At 37.9% G+C, this 5,066-nt stretch overlaps 1 long non-coding RNA gene across 1 annotated transcript; it reads left to right on the top strand.

The window, feature by feature from the left end:
• Nucleotides 1-1,801: 1,801 nt before the first annotated feature.
• On the top strand, nt 1,802-2,494 carry LOC103132518 (uncharacterized). The gene is made up of 3 exons (XR_475573.2): nt 1,802-1,949; nt 2,033-2,097; nt 2,472-2,494. It is a non-coding gene; the product is annotated as an uncharacterized LOC103132518 (long non-coding RNA).
• Nucleotides 2,495-5,066: the final 2,572 nt, after the last annotated feature.

The raw sequence follows: 5,066 nt of genomic DNA, 5'->3' as shown, positions 1-5,066 counted from the left end.
CATGAAGCTAAACAGTGAGCGGAGTACCTTGTATGTACTAGAAATTAACAAACATGACATATTGGGTTATTAATAGTAACCATAACAGTTATTTTACACAGCTTAGTTTATTAAATAATGATTGTATTCACTTACGGATGCCTTCAATTGGAAATCTGCAATCTGAAGTGTCAGTGAAATAGTTTAACCAGTCAGTCCTCAGGTCGGTCTGCCCTGCATGTTTCAGGTGTTTCCTTCTGTCACACCTGGCCTCAATAAATATCTGATTAATGGACGAGCTAATGCTATCGTTTGTATCAGTTGCTCTGGAACAAACACTTTAAAATGTAAAATGTTAATGTCCTGTATAACTTAGTGATATAGACAAATGTTTTCTTCTCATTGTGTTATTTTCACTCTGTCTGAAGTTCATCACATTTCTGGATGTTCTGTGTTTGAGTTAAATTGAAGTTAGCAGGTTTTTAAACAAGGCCACAACACCCTGTGTGTGTTGGGTTTAAGAAAAGAGGCTGCTCTGTTTGAGCACCAGCATTCATTTTTCCTCTGATGTTTGGGTGAACTCTTCTCTGCGGAGGTCGGCCATCTCTCTGGTTCTTCCTGAAGGAGACCCATCAGGAGTTCTGGTGCTGCTCACAGTGCAGACTGTTCTCCTCACTGTTCTCCGTGTCAGCCGTGGTCCCCCTCTCAGACAGAATCTCCACAGTCATTCTGTTCCTTCACCCTTGAATAAACATAATGTTATGGTTGTTATTCCTGATTGGTTTGTTATTTGAAACAGTGTTTAATATCAAAATAAGATTAATTTATTTCCTTAACAGTTCCTTCTCCTGTTCCCTCAGAAGGGCAGAGTTTAGGAGTGACTAATTACATTTACTCAAATATAGTTGAGTAACTTTTTGAAACACAAATGAACTTTTAGGAATACTTTTACTTTTTACTTTTATTCAAGTCATTTTATTATGAAGCATCACTATTATTTAAGCAAAATTTTCATTTTGTCTTTGAAATACTAAAATTTCCACTGAACTTTATATTTTGGGCCCTCTAATTGTGTAATTTTTTTAGATATTAAATAATTGATAACTTGATCAGTTACTCAGTACTGATACACTTTTTACCAAATGCTTCTTTACTCTTGTGTAATTTCTTATTCAGCTACTTTTTACTCTGAGTAAAAACATGTTGAAGTGCTGCTGTTATTCCTGGAGTACAAATTGTGGGTCCTCTGCCCACCTCTAAGGAACAGTAACCAAATGTTGAGGCACATGTTGACCAAAGACAGGGAAACAAAGGTGGGCAAGTTATACATCCACAAAGAAGTACTTAAATTAATAGTCATACTTACTTTATATGCATATACATGTATGCATGTGGCCCACACTTGGCACACTTAAGGAACCGAGAGGCAAAGATTGTAGCACAAGTTCAACTTTTATCCATTCTTCATTCTGAACCTTCACTAAAGGTCAAATTACCTGTATTCAGGTTGTCTGATTACAAAAGTAAAATAACAGCAATGACTCTAAACCGCTCCTACCTTTTTATTGTCGTTTAATCAACCTGTTGCCGTGGCAACCACCTGCGCCCCACAAACCCAGCAGAGATTAGCTAAAAACACAACGGATTCAGTCCGTTAAGATTTTAGGTTTTCAGGCTTCNACCCATTTATTTATTTAATTTTGGCTGAAATGGCTCTCCATAGATTGTAGCATCTGCTCAAACTTAGAAATTTGCATCTGCTCAAACGGATAGAACCAGAGAAAGGTTTTATGACCAGAAGACATTAACAACACTATGTGTAACGGGTATTAGATATACAGATGAAATTCCTGCTAAAATATGTTTCAAAGTTATCCTGTAATTGGTGGTTTTTGGCGCCCCCTACTGGTTACCTATAAATTGGATGAGAAACCAAAAATTCCACACAGTTGGTTTAGCGCTCTGTTGTGGTAAGTCAACAAATCCGGTTCTCTTCTAAATGTGTTGGAGGTTTGTTCAGGAGGGTGACTGGAATCTTTGTTGCATTGCACAGAGCCATAGGTTGACCGGTAGAGAGGCTCACTGCGCCATATGTGTTTTATCAACCACTGATTACAGGTAATTATATTATATTAAATTTCAGTAATTTATTTTGTCAGATATGTGTATCAGTTTGTCAGTTAGTTTGCTATAATTATCAGTTTGTCAGTTGTGGTTGCCATTCTGTTTGTTTGTTGGGTTCTATGGCAACATGACATGTTTCTTTTCCACTAATCCCCAGAGAGCTTTTAATGACTGTTGTTGTATTTATTATTCATATTTTTATTTGTATTCTAAAACTATACAATCAAATGGCCTAGAAAATATAATGTCGGAATTCACTATAATTGTTTGTGAATTACACAGTTGGTTCAGCGCTCTATTGTGAGCCATAGGTTGACCGGTAGAGAGGCTCACTGTGCCATATGTGTTTCATCAACCACTAATTACAGATTGCAATAAATCATCTAAAAACTAACCAACCGGCCTCCGAGTGAGCATAACAGGGCGGACGGGTAAAGACAGAGCTGTTACATATGCAAACTTTCATCTACAGTGACTGTCATTTTGCCTTCAGTGGTGCTGAAATATTGCAAATTTCCAACTATGCAACACTGAGATCTGAACACTACTGGATGTTTCAACAAATTCATTGCCGCAACTACACATTTGAAAATCTTCTGGAAAAAATAAAGTAGGAAACTGGGAAACTGTAAGCTTGCTAAATGTGCTTCCCAAGGCAACAGTGTCTGCTTTATAGAAAATATTTGGGCTAGGCTTAACAGCTGAGTCCGCCTCAGGAAACCAAGGATACTTTCACACCTGATAGTCTGGTAGACTCTGTTTGATTGAGCTCCAAACCTACGTTTGTTACATTTCTAGCTGATCTGTGTCAAACAATCCATACCCTTTGAGCAACCCATTTACCCCTCTCCGTGGGGGGGTACTGCAACACAAACTACAGGAGGAAATGACTCAAAACCTCTGAATAAGACACTGAATGCAACTGTCCTCTTCACAAATTGTAAATGTTTCTTTGGTAAAAGACCAGGAGCCATTTCTCTGGCTAGTACTAGACAGACATGCATGTTTGTCTTGGTTGTATTTACCCAGAATGCCCTGTGCTGTATTTCACTTCCTGCTACTGGAATGGTCTTCAGTCCACTTGAACCATACCTCTCAAAGAAACTGGATGTTTTAAACATGGCTAATGTGAAAACACCTGATATTAACTGATTCTGCTGAGAAGAGTCGTCTAATATCCAGCTAGAGTTTCGCCTGTTAATGACTACAAAAAGCATGCAGTCAATGCACACTTTGCAAAGGGGCATTGAGTCAAATATCAAAGGCGGTTTTTGTGTACATTTGAGTCTTCATGTATAATTTTGATAATGACCATTTCACCTGGGAGTAAAATGGTTCATATAAATCATCAAAAGCCTTAAATATGACTTAAATGTTGATGATTGCAACCTCCCTGTTCCTGTCTATACATTCATATAACTCCCTCTCTTTTGAACATAAAGGCACATACATAAATAAAACAAACATCTTTTTATGAGTTTCTGGTGTCAGTCCTATAATTTGCGTTCTCCTCAGAGCTGGGAGAGATGCTGCGCTCACCTCTGGCCCCCGTGGCTGCATCTGATGCTCTAAGTGTGCCGCCGCGAACACGCTCCCATCTTTGTCTCCTCCAGAGGAGAGTGAGGTGCGTACATTAATGACTGTTTTACGGGTTCTTGCTATCCGAGTCTCTTTTATTCACGTTGGCCATGACGGCCTAATATCTGCCTGTCAAACAACTTCCATTCACTCCTCTAACAGACTGGAGACTGATACTTAAGACACAAAAAAGCCCACACCTACGTATCCTCTCCTCAGTAGATTAGTGGGTGGTGAAGGAGCCACACTGGCCATTATCTGCTGCTCTTGCTCCAATCAATTACTATTCATTTATACGAAAGGAGTGACCGTGTCCTGATCTGAAGAGGTGTTAAAACGAGTGTGTGCGCCTTGCAGTTTATTCCAATCTTTTTAACAAAACTTTGATTCTCCTCCTACCTCTGTCACTTTCTCCTCTGTGTTCACTTTATTTTTCCAGCTTCTACTTTTTTTTCAGTTTTTTTCTTCTCCAACTTTCTTTGTCGACATATTGTCACCCTTTGTTTTTAACCCTTGATCCTTTTACATCCTTCAGAAACGCATCACTGGCATTCTTGCCTTTTATTTCTCTAAAATATATAATTATCTTCCTAAAAATATAGTTTTACAGCAGGTTTATTAATCAAAAGGTTCAGTTTATCCAAATATCAGTGGTTAGCATAACCAGCAATAGTACTGCTCCATTGGGAATGAATTTGTTTATTTTATCAGAACAACAGACCTGAAATTTCAGGCAAGAAAACACAAACCTTTCAATAGTTTCATGTATATTGTTAAGGCTTTTCTCATAAAAATGCAATAACGCTGCATACCATCATCTACTCTAGACATCCATTCTCCCAGTCTAGACAGAACGTCTCTGCTTCATAAAATACCTATAGATTTTTTTTATTTTGCAGAGTTTTTCAGTGCTTTGTTATCCATTAGACCATATTTTATTATTCCTATAATACAGCAAATAATTGAATAGTTTTTACTGAAAACCACAAAATTATTAATCTAAATGGATCATAAAACACTCCAGTAACTTCTGAGTCAATGGCAAAAAAGCAGGTTTAAACAATTGCTTTTATAACTCCCTGTCAGTACTAGCGGCACTACAAGCTAATGCTAGTTCACATGTTGGCTGGATACTATTCATCAGAAGCTGTTCATATTTATGACTGTCATAATGGGTTCTAGTGAACGTACCAACATCTAAGAACACAACCAGTATAATAAACAATAATAAGGTTTATTAAATAAAGATAAGTGGTGGGGGAGTTCTGGATACGGGGTTGGGACTGCAAAGTCATCAACTGAGAGGACAGATGTGAGTAACAGTCGGTAGCAGAAAGATCACGCAGAGATTAGTCGGAGAATCTTACTTAGGAAAGGGGTTGAAA

Source organism: Poecilia formosa, unplaced genomic scaffold (assembly GCF_000485575.1).
Source record: "Poecilia formosa unplaced genomic scaffold, Poecilia_formosa-5.1.2 Scaffold1102, whole genome shotgun sequence".
Classification (NCBI taxonomy): domain Eukaryota; kingdom Metazoa; phylum Chordata; class Actinopteri; order Cyprinodontiformes; family Poeciliidae; genus Poecilia; species Poecilia formosa.
This window is presented reverse-complemented; position numbering and strand designations above follow the sequence as displayed.